Source organism: Rissa tridactyla, chromosome Z (assembly GCF_028500815.1).
Source record: "Rissa tridactyla isolate bRisTri1 chromosome Z, bRisTri1.patW.cur.20221130, whole genome shotgun sequence".
NCBI lineage: Eukaryota > Metazoa > Chordata > Aves > Charadriiformes > Laridae > Rissa > Rissa tridactyla.
In genome coordinates this window covers 3,780,182-3,806,104 of record NC_071497.1, presented here as the reverse complement: position 1 = coordinate 3,806,104, position 25,923 = coordinate 3,780,182, and the positions used below count along the sequence as shown (strand labels likewise).

General features: G+C 38.6%; 1 protein-coding gene across 17 annotated transcripts in view; it reads left to right on the top strand.

The window, feature by feature from the left end:
• The window catches only part of ADGRV1 (adhesion G protein-coupled receptor V1), a 304,201-nt gene that overhangs the window by 157,542 nt on the left and 120,736 nt on the right, over positions 1-25,923 (top strand). The gene's annotated exons all lie outside the window — the stretch shown is intronic.

The window sequence follows — 25,923 nt, the reverse complement described above, 5'->3', positions numbered from 1 at the left end:
AGGTTAAAGTGATGTTCATATATTAATCTTTATATTTTGTATCAACATGTACCTTGCCTTCTACTTTATGCAGACCGGTACATCCCATTAATGCTTTGCAGCTTATTACTAACCTTTAGCTGAGGTCAGACATGATGGCAACTAATCAGGATAATTATTAGTTTGGGTGTCTCAGCTTCCCAACTTCGAAAAACAAAACCTTTCAGGATATATTTGACAGTAAGTGCTATCTATTGTTAAAGTACGTTTTGTTAACATCAGACTGGTTTCTTAAAGCCTTGTGTAAATGTGATTTCACTGGAAAAGGAATGGAATAGAAGCAAATAAGGAAGTTGAATGAAATGGTGTTCACCATGTGATACGTAAGTCTAAAGCATTAGCTCTTCAGCCACCTTCTGTGCTTTAAAACCCTATGAATTAGTGACGGAAAGGTCACATTTATCTTCCTCTACCTATATGAAATTTTTCCTCCGTAATGTATTCTTGGTTGTGTTTGTTTAATAGAATTTTAAATGAATTTAGCTTTGATGCTTGTAGCATTTGTGTTGTAAGCTTTCCTTGTTCTGTGCACGTATGCCCAGTGCTACTAAAAGGCTAAAATCAAAGGTGAACTTGGTCTTAATTGTACTGATAGATCATTCCTGACACAGGAAGCGAATGTAAGGCTATGCTGATCTTCTGTTTAGAAGCACACAACCACAAAAAAGAGGCAACTCCTTTGAAATCCAGTGATAGCCATGGACTGAGCCTGCGGCTGAGCTTGGCTTGCTCTGGGCAGAGCAGGAGTCACTGATGTTTCCCACCAAACCTTCACCATCTTTTTTCCAGGAAGATTTTAGTTCAGATTTATAATAAACTTTTATAATAAACTTTTACTAAGCTCACACTAATTTAGAGGTCTAGAAAGTATGCGTTGTAAGATAATAAACTGTGATGAGACCTCTCTGAAGATAACTTATTAGATGTCAGTTTTAACATCCTGCTGCACTTACGTGACTCTCATGCACACGCGCAGAGCTGTGGCAACTTTCACGGCATTTGCTATTGCTTTAGGTCTTTCAGGTTTAATTTTTTTTTTTTCTATATACTGAGATTGTTCACTTTTGGAGGCAGAAACACAACAAATGTCACTTTGCCAATCTCAGAAGCCTGCCCAAAGGCATGTATGATTCTTTCCTCCAGCTTTCACCATTGCAAGTGTCCTTACTAAGTTTTACCACAGGAAAAAACACCTTCAGAAACTTCCTTTATCTGGAAATGCTCAGATGCCCAGATGTTATTAGTGAGCCTGATGAATGTCAGATTCCACTAGATTGTCTTTCATCAAAGGAAAAAAGCAGCAGTTTATTTTTCACATTATCTTCAAAGTGTTATAATATGCCACAGGATTCTGCAAACATTTAGCTACCTATAACAGTCATCCCCTTTTCAAAATTAACTGCCTAGTTAATTAATAGAGTTTTACAAAACTGGAAACATTTTTTTATACAGCAAAACCAAATTAATGTGAGCCTTTATTTTTCAGTAGTTCATTGCCTGCTTAGCTAGTCCATAACTGTATACAGGTTTCTTACTTGTAGCTTCATTAGTTTATGAAGTTCTGCACTGTTTGTGATGCTTACAATGTGATAAACATTATAAATAGGAATTTAAAGAAAAGAACTCATCTGAGGAATTTTTACTATAAAGAACCCATTTTGGCTTTAGCTCCAGCAGCCGTCTTTCCTGGCTGAAGTTTCCACTGGACATTGCACCACGTTACTCTTTCAGAATATTTTAAGCAATTTAATATTTTATATTTAATATTACAAAATTTAATATTGCTGAGGGTTGTTGTCTGAGATACATAATAGCAGATGACTCTAACTTTGGACATTATCACTTGCCATCAGTGATTGCCATCAGTAAGTGTTGTAGCTTCACTTGGCTTGTTTCATGTTCCTCCACGATTTAGTCTCCAACCGACCACACGAAGTTGTAGCGATGCTGTCCTAATACGCGCTGAATTATCTTGGATGCTAAATAAACCTACACAGGTTTATTACTTAGAAAATCTGGTATATCACACAACTGTAATCAAACACAGAGGGAACACCAAACTACAGAAAATAAATGCTCTGTAAGATTTCATTTGGCACCATCTTAATTTTTCAGCTACTATAAGGTAGAGTTGAAGAAGTTGTAGCCATAGCAGTTACCTTTCAACCAAGGTCCAATGTTATGCTTTCAAAACCTCAGATAAATTTATTGCATTTATTTAAGGGGAGAGAAGCATGATTTTTAAATAGCATTGCAGTTCTGTAGAGAAAAAATAAATGGGTAGAGTTCATGTAATTTAATTTTCAGCAGTTCTAGTCTGAAACAAAAGGAGCTGGGGTGTATTCTCAACGCAGCCTCGACATTCTGCTTTCTAATATTGTTTCATGGCTGCTTGTCAAGACTTTCAGGTAAGCATTGTAGATTATTTTCATCAAATGAAAGAAACAAATTCATGAGGTTAAGAATAGGCTTTTGTTCGATAATTACAAACTCATATGCTTTAAATAATCTAGCAAATTATGGGCTGCCATTTACCGACTAATAGAGTGGGTTTCCATAGAACCATAGAATGTGTTGGGTTGGAAGGGACCTTTACATCTAGTCCAACCCCCCTGCAAGGAGCAGGAACATCTTCAACTCGATCAGGTTTCTCAGAGCCCCATCTAACCTGACCTGGAATGTCTCCAGGGATGGGCATCTCCAGATGAGGAGAGGTGGGAGATGCCCCATCCCTGGAGACATTCCAGGTCAGGTCTCACCACCCTCATAGTGAAAAGATTCTGCGTTATATCTAGATAAATCTTCCCTCTTTTAGTTTAAAGCCATTACCCCTCGTCCTGTTGCAACAGGCCCTGCTAAAAAGTTGTCCCCATCTTCCTCTTAAGTCCCCTTTAAGTACTGAAAGGCCACGGTAAGGTCTTCTCGGAGCCTTCTCTTCTCCAGGCTGAACAACCCCAGTTCTCTCAGCCTGTCCTCATAGGAGAGGTGCTCCAGCCCTCAGATCATCCTGCTCCCAACAGCTCCGTGTCCTTCTGCTGTTGGTGCCCCAGCGCTGGAGGCAGCGCTGCAGGGGGGTCTCACAGAGCGGAGCAGAGGGGCAGAATCCCCCCCTCGCCCTGCTGCCCACGCGGCTGGGGATGAGCCCAGGCTGCAGGTGGCTTTCTGGGCTGCAAGTACACATTGCCAGCTCATGTCCAGCTTCCCATCCACCAGTCCTTCTCCTCAGGGCGGCTCTCCATCCCTTCATCCCCCAGGCCTGTCTTGATACCGGGGGTTGCCCCAACCCAGGTGCAGGACCCTGTACTTGGCCTTGTTGAACCTTGTGATGTTCACGCAGGCCCACTTCTCCAGCCTGTCCATGTCCCTCTGAATGGCATCCTGTCCCTCAGGCACATCAACCACACTACTCAGCTTGGCGTCATCTGCAAACTTTTCTTAAGGTAGAATGAGATAGATGGATTAATTGTGGTACACGCCCAAGAACAGTTAGCTAGGTCACATTGTTGAACATAATTTTTATTATGGCACATGCGTTCTAACTAAGACTTGCAAAGCTTTGTGTAGTAGCTTCCTATGCAGAAGCTGCCATCCTGTTCATAAATTTCAAGTATCACTGATAAATTAGGAGCATGTATTAGTCATTTCAGACTGTAAGTTCCCTCTCTGTTCCCTATCCTACCAAGACCTCCCTGCACATCAGGTGGAAATCTGGAGACAAATATTTTTCTTATAGTTTGTTTTTAGCCTCAGTCCAACTGTGTCTTCAGTTCAATAGCCCTCTCTTTGTTTATCATAACTTAGCAGAAAATTAGCAGAAATTAGCAGAAAATTAGCAGTTGCTGCATTCTCAGATAATACAGGAATTCTAAAACTAATTCTATTTTTAGGTTCTGTTTATTTTTGCGTGTTTATTTTTACATTTCCTTTTGGAATTACTGTGCTCATAAAAACAATCTCATTTTTAAATCCAATAATACTATGTCTTATGTGGTGCAATTCCAGGATGTGTTTATTGCTGTCATATCCAAGAAATTCAGTTCCAAGCCTAATCCCACTGCTAAACTCCGGTTTGCTAACTTTCAGTTAGACAGAGAGAATTGAGTATTTACCCTGAACTGACTGTATCATTACAGTAGAAGCTTAAGAGGTATGCCCTGCTCTGAGAAGTTTGATCATTAAAATATTTGAAAATGATAAAATAGAAAATCTATTTAATAAGGGGAATGATAAATGTACCATCCGCTGAACAGATCAGCAGTAGGTAAAAAGCAGATGGCTATTATGCAAAGCCTATTTCATCTACAGGTGATGATGAACTTGGACAGGGCCCCTGTAATTGTATTTGATTCTATGTGATATTAACATATTACTCCCCATAACCATTTGGACTGTAAATATTGTAAAACTTTCTATGTTTCACTAAACTACCTATCCATTAGCGTTGATAATATAGCCATATTCCAGATCATATTACGGAGCTTTGTTGGACTGTGTGGAATTTTTCATATTCTTTTCTAGATGAGTTTTTTTTTTTTTCCTTCTTTCATTGTTTAAACAAGTATATACTTAGAATTAACTAGTTTCTTGTACTTCTAGTGTTTCCGGATGGACTTGAAATTCAGAATGGGATTTGGAGGGTTTTTTTGTGATAGAACTCAGATTGTCCCAAATTATAAATCAAAAGCTTCCTGTTGAAATAGATTATAATTAAAGAATAGTCTAAATGTTCTAGATAGTCTAAATAATTCCAAACACCATTTATTTTTCAAAAGTCTACATTTAATGATTACGCTCGGAGGTGTGAATTAAGATACTTTTGATGGTTTAGCTCTGCAGATCATATTGTTGCCTGCTCAATTCTAGAAAACACATTTATTCGGTCAATTTCGGCAGTTCCAATGCAGGTATTTTATTGTATGATAAGTAATTTGGGTGATGTGGAGAGAAAATTCAGTCCTAATCACTTTGGTTATAGATATGTGTTTTTAACTGAAGAGTTTTATAGCATATAAAAACGTAAAGTTACCAAATACATTAAGTTTTTAATATTGTTTTCAAGCAATTCAAGTGAAATAACCACACCGGACATTCTCTCACACTCTAATAAGCTGCCCAGAATAACTGTGTAAGTGTTTCTGTTTGAGACGCACGCTGTCACCATTTCCTGATGAAGAGCGAAATGCCGAAATGCTGTGCTAGAGGGTCTTCTGGCAGAGCAGGTTTGACCAAAAGCAAGACTACTGCTCATCTTTCACAGAATCCTTTAGAAGCCTAATCTCCACCTTCATTTCATTTTCTAATCTGTTTCTCTTTCACGTGGTCTCTATTGATGCGATCACTTGTTCCTCTCGAACTCAGCTTTGATTTAGAATATGGATTGAGATCAAGCACTGCAGTGTAAGGTTAATTCCTGTCAGTGGTGTCCCGCTTCGTGTGAAATGAAGATATGTTTGATAGTTAGGTAGCTCATCTATATCAAACTTTTAAAGCCTGTTACAATCAAAATATTGTCTTTATTTTACACAGAAAAGTGAAGAAAAGCAGTGCACCGTGTACAGGAAAAATACTGCTTTTGTTTAAAAAAACTTTTGGAAGCAAACAAGTGAAAAGAAATGATCATGTGCCTTATACATTGTGTTGAAGTTATTAATAGGATCAAGAATAACAACAAAAAAGTTTTCTGAGAAATCCAAGCGTGTACAGGAGAGCTGAAGCCTCTGCTGGAATTGGCCACTCCTGAGCTAAACAGGAAGTAGACTCCAAACAGTTTTGTGAGAAACTAGAGAAAGGAAACAATCCAGCCTTGCAGTCGCTCAGAACTGTTTGATTTACACCCAACTTCAGTTTATGTGTGACTGCCAAGTAGTACCTGCTACAGGCCGCTGCTCTGTAGGGTCCACCTTGCCATTCAGATTCTGTGTCAGCAATTGTTCACAGGAATCAAAACTAATGTTTTCTTTTGCAAATCTTTGTTATAAACAGCAACAAAAAGTTATTAGCATGGTTAGTAAATAATAAAACAGAAGATGAGAACAAAATTCCTCTTCCCATTATGAAACACGAATTTCATTGCTGAAAAAGTCTACATCCTCAAAGTACGGGACTAACAAAATTGTACGTTAACCAACGTTAGTATGGACTTTATGCCCCGTGTGTGTTTTCTCGGTGTTTTTGTTAGAGATGGAGCTGCATGAGCATGTCACAGAAGTTTTACCTTTCCAGCAGCTGTTCCAGACGATATAAGGGCTGTTCACAAAGGCTGACTTCACTTCAGTGAGCCTAACCTCCCCACGCTGCCTTCCTGCGGTGAGAAAGTCTTCCTCGGCATCAGAGCAGTCGAGTTGGACTCCTGCTTTGAATTGCTTTGTGGGGAAGTCCATCGCTCTTTCTTGTCTATAGCGAGATCGTGTTCGCCAGGCTGAGTTTAGCCTTTGTGAGTGAGTTTCTCTACATCTCTTCAGTGGTGTCTTCATCCAGCTAGTGTCGAACAAAGCAGAACCTCGTCAGCTTTTGGAGTGTTCAAGCATACAGCTCTTCATTTCCATGAGCAGTAGTCACAAAGCTGTCCAACGATAACAAATATTTCACGATTTTTAATATTAATTCAGAATATGAAAGTAAGGTAGCTTCTAAAATTTTGTTAGAAGAAAACAATATGCAAACATGTACAGAAAGAGAAGCATCAATAATTATTTTTGCTTACATGGTTATGTAAGTAGTCCAACTATGTATTTTTTAACTAGACATCTAAAGATGGTCTGGCTATCTTGGATCAGTAATTTAAATCGTATAAATTATGGAGTAGAACAACAGAAGTGAAATCACATATGGTAAGAAAATTATTTAGTAAAAATTTTAGTTACTAGGCTAACTGAAAGTTACTAATTTGGGTACTGGACTTGACACATTTTTTTTCTTAGCTGTCCTAATTTTCATTCTTAAATCATTATTTAATTTCTTGTGAAATGTCAATATAAAAGCATTTCAAATTTAGAATTTCTTTCAGAATCATTGGTCTAAAAAGCATGTGTTTATAATTATAAAAAGTAATTCATTTCCTTTGATTGAACAAAACAAAAGAAAAATTGACATTGGTCTGTTTTTCTAAGTGACATCATAGTGTCTGAACTATGACTTTATTTAAAGACTTAGATGAAGAATTATGTATTATTTTATTATTATCTATTATTATTATTTTATTAATTGATAACAAATATGAAATGACATACGATTAACTATTTAAGTCGTACGTGAAAGGGAATACATAGGTGGCAAGAATTCATTATAGATTTTATCTTTGGGGTGATAATTGCTGTGAAATTCCATACAATGCCATCCTGCTTGAGTCAGTTGGCCAAGTTGCAGGCAGTTCCAAGACAACACAAGCACAATAGTAATTTTATATCCCCACCTGATATAATCACAGATAGGCAGTGTGGGTTTTTTTTTTTTACAGAACAGAAATTAAATGGTTGGGCTGCAGTTCCCGGAAAAGTCGCTCTCACTCATTATTTCTGGCTTATTTATGTTTAAAAAATAATAACAACTAAGAATAAGACACTATTCAGTAGCTTGTATTGCCGGAAATGATGACAGTGTTAAATAGATTTTCTTTTTGTAAAGAGGTCCAATTACTCCATTATTAATGATATTATTTAAGTACTCATTAAATGTGACATTATTTAATGGGTTCATGTTAGTTTAAAACCTTCATTAAAGGATTACTGTGGGGGGTTTTGTAATCTTGTATTTTTCCATCCATCCAGTGTTATATTTCCTACTGTCCCTATGAATTCGGAAACTTTTTGATTTGGAAAGTGAATTTGGGATCTTGGACCCTTGGTGAAGGTGAAGATTATGTAGTTTTCAGGTGATACAAGAAGATGGAAACAATTTAAGCTTAATCGGTTTCCATTGTCCTCTTTGAAATTATTGTATGATGTTGAGGTGATGTTTATTTTTTCTGTGGGCCTTAGTATCAGGTAGTAATTTCCTGTCTTGATGAGCGTGTCCCATTAAACAGTACTGGGTTTCACAACTGACCAATGGCAGAGGCAGATAAAATCCCAATATGAGAAACGGGAACCAGGTACTTCTGCATTTAATTGTGAGTGCATCTTCTACCCTGTGTAGTTAATAAAGAAGGAAGAATTAACATACAGTAGGCATTGCTGTTCTTTCCTTGATGTTGGACACCTGATATTTTAATATTTTAATATCCTGGGATTGTAGGAAAAAAGTCTTTCATGTCTAACACTGTTATGTGTTGTAATTTTTTGTAGTTGCAATCATCCTGATTATACCTACAGCTATATTGGTAAGGATGATATTACTGAAATATTTTTGCGAAAACTTAGAAAATTTGCCCTCCTTTGATAAATTTTCTGAATTATGACCATTAAGAAGTAGTTTTCATCTGACTGAAGTTTTATGTTTCCAAAGAGAGGGGTTATATCAATAATCAGTTTCTCTCACTTTTCCACTTACTGTAAGTTACTGTTTGAGTAGCTTCATTTATTTCATAAGGCCTGCTTAGGAATAAGTGTCTCAAGATGGGATAATCTAATTCTGAAATCTGTTTCAGAACTGGGAAAATCTGGCTGCAGTACACTGACATTGGATCTTGTATTAAGGGTGTTTTGAGGGTCTTCAGTGAATTAATATCATTCCTCAGGGATCGTTGTGTGCGTGAAAAATAAAATATATAAAACTCTCCGTATTTTAAGTGTGTCTAAACCAAAACAGACTAAAAACTGACCTCTTTGTGTACACATACATAGATATATACATATATCTATGTGTGCATATATAAATATATATGTATGAGGTAGGTATATATACATAGATACAGTTGTAGAGAAAAGAGAGAGCAAAAGACAGAGACTAGCTAGACCAGCCAAGGTAGACTAAGCTAGCTGAGACAGACTAGAAGACTAACCTGAAAAATAAGCACTGGTGTGACTTACAACAAAAAGAAACTACACAAAATGACAGACTACAAAATGCTTGCTTTTTTTTTTTTCCTTTTAAATGTTATATCTTTTCTATAACAGCATTAACAAATGTGGGAACCTGCAGGTTGCTCCCTTCTAGTGCCTTCCTGGGTTTTCTCCAATTTACTCCCAAAATCTCACCTGTTCAGGAGACTGTGTTTGCTTCTTATTTTTGCAATGCCAACTGTTTTCAAAGTATTTAAAGTGTACTCCAAGATGGTTTTATACTGAAGAAATGTCATTTCCTACTTCTCTTAAGATTCTGATTACATATGCTATGGTTAATCTAGTTACTTAGCCTCTTGTAGGCCTTCTGGATTCATGATGCATAGACCATTTTCCTCTGAATTGTCCTGCAGTGATTCAAAGTGCAGAGGCCAGAATGCCCCCATTAATTTTCTTTGCCAGGTTAAAGAAAACTTATTTCACAAGCAGAGACACTAGTAGGTTTCCTTCCATAGTATTTACTGAAATTTTCCTTGTTTCTCTTTCTTCCTTAAATCTTGATCAGCTGATGCTTAACCACGTCTTGTATCATGCTCGAGCTCATTATAGCCTTCTCTCCACTTCATCCTCTTCTGCTTTCCACCCTTGCTATATTGAAATTCGGTATTTGCTTAATTTCTTTTTTCCTCTTTTTCTTCAGCGGTCTCTCTGTCTAAGCCCACTTCACTCCTTCACTGATCATTCCCACCCATGACCTCTTTGTATCTCGTCCTTTGCTCTGACTGTATGCTGGGTGCTGTAATTTGACATTCTGCTGCTCTTTCATAAAAGCCTGTCTCCTGATACCTCCTTGAAACTCCTGTTACTCCCACACGAATCCCAAAAGAAACTTATTGAGTTTAGCTAAGATAATTAACTCTGTTATGTCCTTTTTATTCAACCAGTAGCCCATGGTAACTCTTCAAATGATGGTCACCAGTTGTTGGGCACTGGACTCAGTACTCTTTGATGCTGTGGGACCCCTTTTAATGTGCTGTGTTACAAATGCCGTCTGTGTAGTGGTGAACATGAGCAACTCATCTTCTCCTTTCCCCTGAAACATCACAGGTCCCGAACAACTTCATTTCGTGGTAAACAAGCCTTCTTCTTCTTTGAATTGTCCCATTGGTCTGCTGTAATTGCGTAGATTAATGTGGTGTGCAGAGTTCAGGCATGTTTTGAATACCTAGTAAGCTCTGATGAGAGAATCAGGACTACATTAGGACTACATGTAGTTTAAACGGAGACACGGTGGCCAGTAGCAGTAGGGTAGGAGGTTAGTATTTTGAGGAGACCTGAAGAGTGATCAGAGTTGGAAATTTGAAATTAATGTGCAGTAGAAGCTTAGAGAGAGACGATCTGTCATCTTTACCCTAAATTTTCTACATTGAAGTGATTTCTCTTTTTGGGAAATTTTCCCTCTTGACTATCACATTTGTTGGGGGAAAGCCATGTTTGAACGAAAAATTTTTTAATAGAAGTTATATGACTTTCATTTCTTTTTTAGAAGCTCTAAAGTGAAATACAAGAAGAGGTGTACAATGTCAAGGGTATTTTTATACTTAATACTCAGGATTAAGTACAAAATAATACTGTGGTTTCTTTTCATTTATTAACATACTTGCTTTTGATTATAAACCATGTAGAAGTTTTAAAAAATTGAACATGCTCATTTCATTCATTTAGTGCTTTGAGCAACTAGATATGATGTTGGTGACCTAAATATCATTGTATGTTATTCCAGATGGCTATGATTTAACAGGATATTTTTATCTCAGCTGTATAGGTACCTAAGCCTTGCTTCAAAAATAGGGACAAATATAATATTTAATCTAAGCCTCCAACTCTGTCTAAGGTATATCAAGGCAATTCCTGTAAAATAAATCCTCACACCTTAGCTGTATTTGCTCTTGTCCTTTTTCCAGTTTTATGGAGTTGAATTTTATTGGTTTATTTGATAGCGTAATCACTATCAAGTGGCTGAGGGAGCTGGGGGTGTTCAGCCTGGAGAAGAGGAGGCTGAGGGGAGACCTTCTCGCTCTCTACAACCCCCCGAAAGGAGGGGGTAGCCAGAGGGGGTCGGTCTCTTCTCCCAAGGAACAGGTGATGGGACAAGAGGGAATGGCCTCAAGTTGCACCAGGGGAGGTTTAGATTGGGTATTAGGAACAATTTTGACACTGAAAGGGTTATAAAGCATTGGACCAGGCTGCCCAGGGAAGTGGTTGAGGCACCATCCCTGGAGGTATTTAAAAGACGGGTAGACATAGAGCTTAGCGATGTGGTTTAGTGATGGTTTTTGTCAGAGTTAGGTTGATGGTTGGACTCGATGATCTGAAAGGTCCCTTCCAACCTAGCCGATCCTATGATTCTATGATTCTATTCAATGCTATTCTTCCCACACAGGGTTCTGCAGCACACGAGTAGATCGTACCTTAGCTTCCCCTTTGAAAGGCTGGTTAATGGAGCTATGTTCCTAGATCGGCACAAGGAGGCTTTATACTATGCATTATCACATGCTTAAAATGCAGCGAGCTCAAAGTTACCACCAACTGAACCTGGTTTAGACTTGCGGACTGGATAGCTTCGCCAGTGTTGCATCCAACCCAGCCCAATTAGTTCTACCCAGAGGCAAGGCTTATTTGTTTCCATCTAGACGTGACTGTTCTTATTCCAAACACCAGGTAGTATTTGTGCACCCTGCCGTACTGCGCTGTGGGGACACAATGGCTTAGGCTGTTGATATTGTCAAGGACCCATGTGCTAGACGCCTTCGCAGGATGTGAATGTGTCATTAATACTCAATTGACTCAATTTGTAACATTCAGATTAGCAGTGTGGCGCTCTTTATGCATTTCTCCTCAATCTCTTCTGCTTATATTTTTTGCCTCTTCTACACCAGCCTCCACCTTTGATTCTTGTTGTCCCCAGAGGCACCCCCAACTTGTTTTTGTATTGGTCACAAAAATAGGATAAAAAAAGTTACATCATTAATTAAGAAATCAGATTGGACAATTTAATACTTAGGAAGGCTCCAGTGCCCTCTCCTAGGTAAATGACATCTTTCTGTAAGATATATGATAATATTTACAAATAAAGGCAGCTTGGAAAGAACTAAAAAAGAACTTAACACTTATGAAATTGCCAATGTCAGGAATTCGTAATTTCTAAACTGTTGAGCCTGATTTCTTGTAAACAGGGCTACTTCTCAATTTAATATACAGTGACATAGGAAAAAATATGTCTGTAGATATATTTGATGTTCTTATCTTAAGGTGTTTTTGCAAAGCAGGGAGTTTTGAATGTGATCATGTAAAAGACTAAATATTTTTGTGCATGTGTTTGTATAGCTCAAATAAGACTCATATTTCCAACATGCCTTTTTCTTTCTCTTGGTTTTCTTTTCATTATACTGTACTGGGTGTGGTCAAGATGAAGTTAGTTTTCTTGATAACAGCCTCTGTAGTGCAGTGTTGATGACAGACCAGTGTTTTGTCTGGTTTTGGGCAGCTCTTGCACAGCGTTGAGTCTTTCTGGTTTTCCCACTGTACTTCCACAGCAATTAGGCTGGACGTGGGCAAGAAGCTGGGAGGGGACACAGCCAGGACAGATGACCCAAATTGACCACAGGGATATTCCATACCATATAACATAATATTTAGAAATAAAAACTGAGGGGTGAGGAGGGGTTGGTCTTGCTTGGAGACTGGCTGGGCATCTGTCTGCTTGTGGGAGGTGGTGAGTGGTTGCTTTCATGTCACTTGCTTTTCTTCTCTTTCCTTTGCTCACCAAATTGTCTTTATCTTGACCCATGAGTTTTCTTGCTTTTGCTCTTACAATTCTTTCCACCACCCCGCTGGGGTGGGGAGGGTGAGCAGGCGGCTCTGCAGGGCTTAGCTGTTGGCTGGGGTCAACCCACCGCATACCTTTGGAGCTACCTGTAGCCTGGGAACACTTCAGAACACACACCCCCACTGCAACTTCAAAAGTCAAATGTAGTAACTAAGAATTAGAAAGGAAATTATAACTTCGTTCTACCTTTAACAAATGCCTTTAACAAACTTTATGCACTGCCGCAAATGTGAAGTTTAATTGACTTTTCATTTTCGTGAGTATTTTTCCCATTATTTTCATATGATCTACCTGAAAGCTAAGGAGGAAATTCTTTTCAAAATTTCTATTATTTTTCTAAATCTTAACTTTCCACCATCTTGCAGCTGATATTTTTGTTGAAGAAAAACTAGTTTTTAGGAAGGAGAGAAGCATCATAACAGGGTTTCCTTTCTAAACACGCAACTGTAACAGCACTGAAATACTGCAGGAGCAGGCATTTGTCCTAAGCAGCTATTCCTGACAGAGTAAGAATTACGTTCTTGGTGTCAAGTAGATTACATTTCCTATCTAGAAGTAAACAGTCCTCCCAGTAAAATAATAATGAAAACTGTGAGTGGTTTTTATATATGTGATAAATGTTCTGACTAATGTTTCAAATGCCTAGAAAAAAGGACCAAAAATCACCCTTACTGATTAATTAATGTCAAATGTATGATTAAATTTCATACGTATCAGTGAAGAAATTTACCCAAATACCACTTTCTTGAAATAAGGTCAACGGAATTTTCTTAGTAGATTTTTGGACAGCTGCTTTTGGACATGCACATTGCAATATCCAGAAATATATTTTCTGCTTCAGTAAAGAAATGTGTAATTTATCAGTAAAAGCCACCTACTCCTTTTACTCTTTGTAGTTCTGGAATTTCAAGTACTGCTGTAATTTGTTTGGTCCTTTCACTATTGCCTTGATTTCCCTCAGTCTTCCTCTGCCCAAAGATTATGAAATATCTTCTCTGAATCTCACTTAACTCTGCCTTAAAGAGCAGCAATGAAGGAGTTTCTTTTTGTATTTCAAGGTCGACTTCTGCCTTAGAGTAGCATATACCTGAGCCTCCAAGCCTTTTTTTTTTCTCCTTCACTAGTATTTTAACCTTTGTTTTGCTTTATTTTAGTGGATGTTACAGTGATATTTTTCCTTCTCGTGTTTTCTCAGGCAATTCTTATTGGATAGTAAAGGTCACAAAATAATATTTTTATTCTTTGGTTATTTAGTACTAGATGGTGGAAGTAAACCAACATCCTGTATTGCAAACTTTTCTATCAAAACATGGAATACCAAAAAATACCTAACATGATCTATCATAGGCAGATTTTTCTCATCACTTTTGCAACCTGCAAATAATTACATAACTGCTTGATAAACATAGGCTTAAAATGAATATAATGTTGATTTAGGAATTACTTTAACAATAAGACTTACAGTGTATTTGAGGGGGAGGAAAAAAGCCTCACTATCTTTTTTTCTTAATTTTGTATAGATCTTCACTGAAATTAGAGCTGGTAAGACATTTTCTGAAGACTTATCTAATTGTTTTAATTTTAGCATGAAAAGCTTGGATTTATTTCTGACCAAAGTTACAGAGAAAAAGAGAGAGGGACCAAACCTGGCTTTATTGAAAGTTATTAAAAAATGGAAAGCTGAATCTGGAAAGACTAATATGAACCCCATGCAGTATAAGTAGAGACTTGTTGGCTGGGTGTTCCTCTGGGATAGAGGAGAATGTCTCAGCAGGCAGTTAAACCTCCTGAGCTGTTGCTTCTGTTGAAGGTTTTTCATGCTTTTCCTCTCATTTGCACTCTGAAAGCACTTCAAATGGTCTTTAGGTTAGTCCTAATTTGGGATCCAATTTTTTTTTTATATTATCTTTTCCTTTTCAGCCAGAAAAAATATTTTTTCATGAGTTCTACATAAAAATTTGTCTTTGTAATGACTGCTTGTGAACCACAGGTTTGAAAGAAGCTTAGAAATGGTCCAGGTACTCGCTTGACAGCGTATTATCAGCTGTTAATTCTGCCAGAGAATTTTAAGTGCATTTTTCTGACTCATTCTTTGCATGTGTATTGCTACTAGTACATGAGGAGATTGGGAGGGGTTCTTTGGCGTAGATGGCCAGGTTGGATAAGATAGAAGAAAATTAGAAGCAGTAAGCCTGGAAAGTGCACGGCAACGTGCTGTGTTAACATACCAAAATACCTGTTATCCATACAGGTTGTGCTGGAGCTCTGATTTAAAGAGATCCCTACAAACATGGGGGTTTTTTTGTGTCTGGTCTTTCTTTCCCTTCTCAGCTTCCAACTTTTTCTCATTGAGTTTTTCACTCAGCATGTGCTGCTGATTTTGACTCTTTGGTTTCTTTTTTCATAAACTTCAAACATACATGCCTCAGAGTTGACATCTCCCATCTTGTCTTCTTATGATTCAGTTCTTTTTTCCTTAAAAAACAACAACAAAAAAAAAAAGAAAAAAAAACCCCAAGGTGTGCCAACTTCAGTAAATGAGAGGTAATAAGGCGCAGTGTGCGTGTGCCAATGTTCTGTAAAGAACAGTTGCCACACCTTAAACCTCAAGCAGTATTCACCCGCCAACATCACTAGGATTTAGCATACCAGCTCCTTTTTATTCAGGCTGTTGCCACATGAGCTAATATTTCAGCCATGTTTGCCATGGACAGAATGTGCCCGTTCTCAACTTATCTCCCTTTCCATTCCGAGTCCTGCTGTTGTGGAGGACTTTGTCGGCAGGGCTGCATTCCTTGGCTTTTGTCAAACAAGCTTTGACTAAGAGTAAAGCGCAGCACCACAAGGTGCTAAATGTCCCCGTGCTGCTAACGCAACTGATGCCCATTTAATTTCTCTTTCCTCCTCCCCGTATGCCAATCAATAAACAGGTTCATTTTTATAATCTGCTTGGATTTAGTCAGCGCCTTGTGAAACAGCGGTATATAGTGACTTTGGCAGGTCACTGTCAGTCAGCCAAGAAGGATTTTCGTTGCTCTCTCTTAGAGATAAGTATTTTATACGTAGTACCCACGCTGAAAAAGTACATACTAACCCCTGCATATAAAGCTCCATTTTTTTCTCCCAGATAGATTAGTCTGGTTTTAACTCATCACAACCACTAGAAGTTGTGTGCTAATACATTTTTAAAAGCAAGAGCACTAGAGCATTTGTCCAAGTAAGGATCTGTGAGTGTTGTTGACAGTCAGCTTGCAGCCAGTTTCCTAAGAGTGAAACTTTCAAATGGAGATACAGTCCCACATAAACTACACACCCTAACGTGAAGTGTTTTGGCATGCCCTGTTCTCAGCCTGAATAAAGATGGTTCATTTCATCTTGGGACCTGACTACTGGGCTATAGGCTAGTCTGGGTGGGAGGCTCCCTCCACTTCACCTTGTGATGCTGTGCCAACGTGAAAGAAATATATCAGAATTCCTTAGGTCAAAGAGAGGGAGCAAGAGGGAGCATGACTCTGCGGCTGAATGATTGGGGCTCCTATTTAGAAGAGGGGAGATCCTGCTTCTGATTTCTGCTCGGAAGAATGCGCAAGAGCCTTATGTTAAAGAGTTATTAGAGTTTGTAGACATGGGTCTGGCCCCCACGCCAACCCGCAGGTTGAGGAGGGCACGGAAGCCACGTCTTTCCACCTCTTAGTTGGATCTTACAACCTCTTGTATAAAAGAAGGGCATTGTTACCCTCTGAAACATTTGTGTTTTTTAAAAGAAAAAGATAAGTCTCCTGCCAAAGTCTAGAAGAAATTTTCTAGATTCAAATAATCAAATATCCCTGCAACTCTGAATTGCAAGCCTAACTTCTGAGAAGAGACAAGTTTTTATGAAGGTTTCTCCCTTCCGTGTTCCCTGTTGATGGGAACTCGTGCTCTGTGCAGGCTGTGCTCAAGATGCTGCGGGCTGTGACGTACGTTCATGGGAGATTGTGCTAGTGATAGACCAAGACCCACCCCAGCATGGCCTTGCGTGCACCAAAGTGTGTTCTTATTGTCTTGTCTCTTGATTGTCCACCTTGGATATAGCATGTCTGTTTGGAGCTACCTCTCTGACAGAGAGGACAGAAGCAGGGACCCGGTACACGATCCAGGCAGCTACATTTTAGGGCTGCAGTCTGGTTTTTAGGTTTTTAATGTTACGTTACCTGCTGAAGATCACACAGGGCATTTATGGCAATACTGGGAGTTCGCTGAACTCCTGGACCTCAGACTCGCACCTTAACTATGCTTTCTCCTTAGCAGAATGCATTATTTGTGTTTAGAAGATTGCCTTTTCCCACACTGATGAATATTTAAAGACAGTAATCACGCATAGTCTTGAGAATGTTTGGCAACAGTCTGAATGATACGCTATAACAGCTTCCATGGTTTGTAAAATATTACTGATGATATAACACATTCTATAAGTTTCTTAAATATCGAGCATGTTGAGATACCTTGATATTCTGAAGATTTTTGTTTTTTGCATATACTTGCTTTTTTGCTTTACTATTTAAATTGACAATCACAGTTAATTTGCAGTGGGGCTTTTAGTTTCCTGTACAAATTAATGAAGTCTGCCCCTAGGCATAATTCAGATATTGCCAAGCCTCCTCAACTGCCTCCCCCAAATAACAGCAAACTGTTAAAAAAATATTTCCTACGCAGAAATACTTACATCCATGCATTTTAGCAGCTATTTGTTTTTATATAAAATCAGAACCAACTTCATCTCTAACACATCAGTGATTAAATAACCAGCTGTAGACAACATTTAGCAATATAAAAAAAAAACCTTCTGAGAAACCAGTGTTGAGGTTTCCTTCTCTCAGCTGGAGACAAGATCCTGGATCATCTCTTACTCTACCCCTGATTGTAACCTAAACCGGTAGCAATTTGATAGAACAAAAAATCCTAGATATGCTGATCATTTAATTCTGCATACTAAGTATAGCTGTTTAATCTTTTTAGGCTATCAAATAGCTTTGTAAGTGCTGCTAATGCTCATGCTTCGTTCTTTACTTGCTTTCTTTTTCTCTTTCTTGACTTACTTTTTAATAAAAAAATTGGCAGTGAACAGATACTAATATAAAAAGATCAAGAATAAGATAACAATGTTACCTTCTATAAAAATAAGCAATTTGTGAAAGAGAATAGTGTTATCTAATTTTCTCTGCTGAAGATGTTTTTCTTTGAAAGAAAATTAAGTTACTGAAAAATGAAATCCTGTGGAGAAAATAAGAAAAACCTAAAGAAACAGTATTTTCTTCTCATTCAAATGAATATGAACACGAAGTAATTTCATTGGCTTTCATAGAATCATAGAATTGCTTAGTTTGGGAAAGACCTTTAGGATCATCGAGTCCAACTGTTAACCCAGCACTGCCAAGTTACCACTAAACCGTGTCCCTCAGCATCACATTTATATATCTTTTAAATACCTCCAGGGATGGCAATTCCACCACTTCTCTGGGCAGCCTGTTCCAATGCTTGATAACCCTTTCCATGAGGAAATTTTCCCTAATATCTAAGGCATCAGAAGACTCTTTATGTGTGGGCTTCACAAATTTATTACCTTCCTGTTCCTCTTATTCTCCATCAGTTTTTATTTTAGGCCATGTCTCTTCCTTCAACAGATTTATAAGAGGCACGATTGTACTTCTGTTCTGAGATACTCTTAATTTGCATAGCACAAGATCAGAAATACTACCACTTTTGCTGAAATTTGGAGTGTCTCAATTACTTTAGACATTATTAATTACGAGGGATCTTTGCTTTCTTAAATGATGAATGCGATACTGGTCTGAATAGGATTTGCTCAGCAGCAAAGCGACTACGGCATTAAGACTGTGGTTAATATGGTCCGCTTCTTACAGTTTCAAAGCCCAACTATGCAATTTTAAAAATTTCTTAAACATATGTTGTGGTACACTGTCAAAATGAGCTCATCACAGAGATTGTCTGGCAAATATTACTTTGCTGTAATTTACCACACCACTTGCCAAATGGCTGCATTCTGTAACCTAAGTTACAAAAACAAGACCGTAAGAATGCACTGTCAGTGGTCAGTTGTCAGTCTTTTTAGGTACACCATGAACAAGCATGATGCTCCTTAAAACTGTACGTGCTACAGCTAGTGGAAACACGGCATTTTCTAGTTAGTGGAGTTGCATGGTTTTTTAATGTAAGGCAAAAATTCACAGTATTAAAACAACATTCACAATATCATTTCAGTGTAGATGTCATGAGTATTTTTGTTTTAACACCACATCCTTTCTAGAATTAATTGACATTGCCTAAGAAAATCGCTTTTTAAAGTTTGTCTTCAAATCTTTATTACTAACATAATTGTCAGCCTTTGTACGACGTGTATGACCTGAGATTTACTGTGAAATCTTCCATCTCCTTGTCATGCATGTCGAGGCTGTGATTGTTTTCTTTGTAACATTCTATAGATCCATTCATTAATTTATATCCCAAATCCTTCACGTGCTTGTTTCCTGGAGCTCATCCACATGATCTTGAATCCTGTCTATTCAAACTTGTCTTGCAAAAGTATTATTTCTTGTATACCATGCCACGTGGGTGACACAAAAGTACTTTGAGTTGCTTCTCGGGGTCTCATGGAGCCCATATTTCTCATCTTAGTTTTTGGGAGCATTATGCAGACCTAGTCCTCCATATATTCTTTTTTCTTCTTTTATTATACATCTCTCACCTTCCGTTCCATGAGCGATGTCACGTCTTATTTCCTTCCCTTTGGTTACAGGTTCTCATATGCAAGGAAGATGAGTAAACAGACTTTTTTTTGTCACAGATTAGATGTGATATTGGGGTATGATCATCGAATCAGAAAATAATTTACATTGGAACGGAGCTCTTGAGGTCATCTGAGGAAAAATCTCCTACTCGGAGCACGGTCCAGTATATCACGTTTCTGTTTATTTTTTTAGTAATAGGAAGCACACAAAAGAATTATTGGGCTAGCTAAACTGTTAGAAAATGGGGAGAGGAACGGAGAGACCAGAAATAGTGATTGAGGCCTGACCTGGTTTGAACAAGAGGTTTAATTTCAATCTCTCACTAATTTTACTTTTCAGCAAGGTCTCTTCTAATGATTGTGAAAACCACACTTTTAGAAGACTCTAGTGTATGAATTTGTGAAAATATTTACTTTATAGACGGCTATAGTGTGTGGGTTTCAACGTCTTGGTGTTTTCGAGCTCCCCAGGTTGCAGGGATGAGGAGGAGCGAGACCCGGGCACTTGACCCAAGCTGCCAACAGGGTTATTTCATACCGTGAACGTCACATTCAGTATAAATTAGAAAGCTTGCTGAGGAGTTATCTCTATTCCTTGACGGCGGCAGTCCAGAGAACTCCTTGCCCCGGTGCTGGAGCCCTTAGCCCTTCCCTTCCTCCCGAAGCCACAGCGCTCGCAGGGTCCCACGCTGGCTGTGCCTGCGGGGAGCGCACGGCTCCTGCTGAAGGAATGGGCTGAGAATAATCCTCATATGTTTTATATTGGTATATATACCAATGTATCGGTTTTATTTTGGTTCTTCAGTATTATTAATGTTAATTATTTAGTCTTATTCATTAAAACTGTTTACATTCCAACCCTCAGGTTTCCTTGTTTTTTCCGATTCCCCTTCCCGAGTGGGGAGGGGTCATTGGGTGAGAGAATAATTCTCTAAATGATAATAAATTGTTGTGGCTTCTTCAAACCATAACAGGCCTTGAATTCTCCACGTTTCTGTGGAGTTTCTATTTCTGGATGTTAAAAACAAAGTCCTATTCATGCCTAGAATAAATAAAAAAACAAAACAAAACAAAAATACAAACCAAATGAAAACAAAAACACCCACAAACAATCCAACAACAACAAAAAACTAACCTTAAGCTGATTATTTAGTATTGAGCATTTGACAGAATGCGATGGAGTGGTTGAGTTACAGGGAAATAGACACAATCTCTCAGACTCGTTATCCCTAGGACACTTATGGGAATTCTACATCCATTAACTATGTTTTCCTATCAGGTAAACTGGTTAAAAACAGTTAAATGAGACGCAAGAAAATGCCCAAGTAAGCATGAGTGCAGCTGCCGCCTTTTCCTGACCTTCCCTGGCTTTCCCAGGCAGTAGCTGATCGAAGTGTACAGAGATGCTAATTGAGTCCCGTTGACTCACTGCAGTATTGGCTGCTCATTTTCCCATTTCAGTTGAAGCAGAGGCAAGAGTGGCGTATCTGAAGAGAGGAATGTAGGGTGTGGGTAGGTATGATGCTAGGAGGGAAAATCCTGGAAGGAGCCAAACCTGGAGAGAAAAGTATTCAGGTTGGAGTTTGCTTTGCTTTAGTTTCTCAACAAGCCACGCTTAAGGAGGAGTACTACTCAGGCTTCCATTCTAGTCCATAGAATGCTTATGTGAAATATTGAAGTACAACAAATTTTAAAATAGCAGTTACGTGTTTCTATAACAAAGAATAACTTCCAAGTGAATAGCTATTGAACAGTATAAAACTTGCACGCAGGGAGATGCTGCAACTCTTCAGAAGCTTCTGTGTATCTAGCTCTCATTGGCCGGGAGACAAACTTTAGCCTGCTTTGATTTTCAATATAAAAGTTTTGAAGTTATAAAACCGTATTTCCCAAATGGCCCGCTGTTGTCTAAGTGCAGGTCAGAGACAGCAGGTCACCTTCCTCCTCATTTCGCCCATCGTCTGGTTGAATGCCTCTCCTTACCTCCAGTTCCACAGCTGTCCGTCCCAAAAAGCTGTGCTTTGGTGCAGATTGCCTGTTCTGCCTCCATAGAGGGGATCTTTCCCCACCACTTTCTTGTACCTTGTTTTGCCTAACACCCTTTTTGTTGTACTGCCAATCTACTTAGCATGAGTCCGATGTGCTCACCCTGTGACGGGTACACCATATATCAGATGCAAGCATTTTATTGTGGTCCTGGCTTGAAAATAATGGAATCCAGCCTGCTATGAAGACCAATCAGATTTTCTGGCATTTGTTATGTAGGACAGGATTTTTTGCTATTTGCAGGAAGAGAGAACATCAACACGTTATGGAAGCAAATTGTCTTATATATAAATACTTGTAAATGCCATGCCAGAGTATTCAAAAAGTTGTTTGAAGATAGCCTCCTAAAGTTTCTGCTTCCAATAACCAGAGTAGTTCCTAAATCTACCACACATCAGGCCTTTGATTTGACAGAATTCATGTTGTTTCCCTTCTTCTATGTGCCTGGAAATCACGTGTAGAGGTTCTCCAATTATTTGATTTTTATTTTTTTTTTATATTGCTGCTTTGGAGAAGTCTGTTTCCATCCCTTTACATCCCTAAGTAACCGATTAAATGGAACTTCTTCTGCCTCGGCCACTGTGGTACAGCATCCTGAGTGCCTGCCCGTGGAACATTTTGCTGTAATTATCAACATGGTTATCTGAATACAGGATGCATTTATCTCTGCTGCCACTCTGAAATTTTCCTAGCCCTGCTCTGTCTCTACAAGCAGCTTGGCTTTCAAACTGCTTTCCAGTTAACAGCCAAGCTTTAGGATAGCTTTTCGGAGTGAAGAAAAACCTGTGTAGGACTATTATAACACCTTTTGCTGAATAGAGGGCACATGCTCCATTTTCCTAACACTGTAGCAATAAGCTGAGTAGAGTTATCAAGTATTCTTGAGAAAAACATAAATATGGTGGTTTAATCATTTTTTGACACGTTAGTTGGTCTTGCTTAAGGCTGAAAGCAAAATATGCTTCTGTTTGGCTTTTCTTTCTGAAAACTGTAAAAATAAAAAAAAAAACCAACCATGGGACCTTTTTGCTAATCCTAAGAAAGCAGGAACTTGTCAAAAATGGTAGCTAAATTTGCTTGCTGAAATCTATATTTAATTGAATAAGTGAACTCTTTTCTTTGTGTGCATCTCCCAAGCTTGTCAAGAAGAGGAGATACAGATCCATCAATACAAATTGGTCAGATAAATGAAATCCTTAAGAAAATTTGTCTTCATATATGAATGTTACTGTAAAGCCTTTTAAATACTGAAAACGTTGAAACTGAACGTTGCGCATGCTTTTCCTGCAAATAAAGTTTGTCAAAGCAGACTTCATAGAAGTGGATTTACTTTTTTAGTAGAGGAAGTATCAGAAAATGCGGCAGCTAGTCCTGCAAATCAATAGCTGTTGGCATACCTCAGCGTCTAGTGTTCTGAATAGTTACACTCCAGCCATATGTATCTAAGGAGCAATACCAAGATGAATCCATTAATCTGTTTCAGGGTTGCTTAAAAAGCTGATTTAGCATATGTCTACCTCCCTCTCATTTTGATAACAGCTACAAATAGCTGATGATGAAAATTAGAGTAGACTTAGAACATGTGTCAGCTTAAAATAATTCCCTGCAGTGCCCCACCGCAGGGCCGAAAGCTCTCATACAGCCCTTCCAGTCTATGACATGCCATTCACCAGCTGGGAAGCCAAGATGCACCATAATGTTCCCTGGTAGATGTTCCAGGGTTTTCCTGGGCATACTCTAGGTGCTTGATTAAATCACCTTTCTGGCTTTTTTCCAGTGGGCAGAACAATGTGAAGAAGCAGGTAGCTGATATCTGGATGTGAGATAGACTTGCTTGACAGAAGGTAACTTTTAAGACTGCTGCACTTGATGTTGTCTCAAAAGCATCATAATGAAATGTTGATGTGTAACGGTAGGACACAGGGTAACGGCCTCAAACTGAAAGAGGGAAGATTTAGATTGGATATGAGGAAGAAATTGTTTGCTGTGAGGGTGGTGAGCCCCTGGCCCAGGTTGCCCAGAGAAGCTGTGGCTGCCCCATCCCTGGAGGGGTTCAAGGCCAGGTTGGCCGGGGCTTGGAGCAACCTGGGCTGGTGGGAGGTGTCCCTGCCCAGGGCAGGGGGTGGCACTGGGTGATCTTTAAGGTCCCTTCTAACCCAAACCACTCTGTGATTCTGTGAAATTCTACATTATTGTAGTCCCCGCAGAATGGTTGGAAGCTGTTTGAAACAGGGAGTTTCTGTGGTCGAGGTATTGTCATGCAGCAGATGGCTCGCCATTGCGAGACTGGAGCCTGTGCAAGAAATGACTGGCAAGATCACTGCAACTTTTCTCCTTTCTCTAGCCTATGGGTACAATCCCACACATTTAATTTAAGTCATCCTCACAGTATTATATTAATAAATGTAAGGGTAGTGAAATATACATGCGCATGTCAAATAAATAAAGCAGTAAAGGCCAGTTTAAGCTCTTCATTCTCATGCTGGTAAGATATTAGTCATGCAGATTTTGCTGCCGAAGCCAATGGGATGACTCACACAGGGGAGTAAGACAGTGAAAATCCGTCCCCAGGTGACTTCAGAAACACGCCGTGCTCATGGGCTGAAACAATTAAAATTTCACAGTGTCTGTTTAGCTTTTAAAATGTCATGTAAAGCACTGCAAAAGAACTGAATCATAACGTGACCAGCTTAAGTTTAAAGCAAAAAGTTATTTAATTATTTAAAGAGTTTAAAGTTAAGTTAAAAAGTTTACAAGAGTTCTTTAAAGCAAAGAGTTGCTCGTTAGAACTCCACAAATAATTGTGTGTCATTTAATTACTCCCCTGGTACTGCCTTTGTACTGTATAGTAACATAGGTTGTATTTGGCTTAAGAATTTTTCTGGGAAAGTTGTTTTTCACTGACCATCATGCACTGGTGTGTACGGCTAAAGCCTCTCTCCATCTCTGAGGTTAAGCTGTTCCACTCTGCATGAAGTGTTTTGTAGTTTGTTATCAATATATTCACCTCAGATGAATTAGTGCCATCTACTGAGAAAGAGCAAGATGTTTTTACCTTTGTCTTTTTTGGCTGTGTCCTAGCTGAGCACCCTAACAACTGTGTTGTTAACTATTCCACAGGAGGGATTAATTTGTCTTTGAATAGATATTCTTTTTTTTTTTTTTTTTATCTTGCCAGCTATAGCTTAATTTCGGCAAACGAGTTTCTGATTAAACATCTTACTGGTGGAAAAACCCTGTATGTGGAATTTTACAGAAGTGGGGATAATTATCGTTAGTGCTGTGTTTCTCAAATCAGAAATAGTAAACGAAATCCATTGTTGAGGATTAGGTGTGATAACGCTGGCGACTGTGACAGACAGAAGTACTGAACTGTTAACAGCAGTATGTTTCAGCTTGTTTTTCACTAATGAGAAAAGCCTGATCTTTCTGGGAAGGTGCACTTCTTTGCTCCAAAGAAGGCGATATGTTATTGTGGTGTTGACGTTCTGCAGTTGTGAACCCAATTCGAACTATCCAACATGGAAAATCGTTTGCTATCTATCTTAGTTATCTGAGTTGTGTGCCTCAAAATGTTATCCTTTGGGGTGCACTGGCAGTAGGTAAATGCAGTCTATGTAGTAGACTAAAGGTAGTCTACTAAAAGGCAATAATGCCTTTTATGGCATTATTTTGTTGCCACATATTTCGGATTATGTTGTTCTTGCAATGCTTTTAATGAACCTTAATAGGTCTAAATCCAAAGTCTTAGATTTATGGATCAAATTGACAGAGTTAATGAGAATTTGCCCATGTTTGGGAAGACAGAAGCAGGGATCTGCAAACGAAATACAAGTGTGTTCGGGCTGCCATCACTACTAAGTGTGTTCTCTGGTACTATAATTTAATGCTCTTGAGAATGTAATATATACCTGTGACTGGGCCATTCCACAAACAAAGCAAAGTACCATCAGGACACTGTCCTTTTGCACAACAGTAATGCTTTTTCTCCTTAGGATAGAAGTTACCTAATCTTAGAGTGGGTCAAACAAACAGTCAGTTTAGAGGCTAACCTTTTTGTCATACTTTCATTGCAAACACTCCAGAGAGAGATAAAAATGGGGCATGGAGTAAGTTTGGTAGCCAGGAATAGTTTAGTTTTCAAAAGGACAAACAAAAATTATTAAAAAGAGCATCTTAGGTAATCGTTCACAGGCAGGCAGTTTGGAAGTTGTGTATTGGCT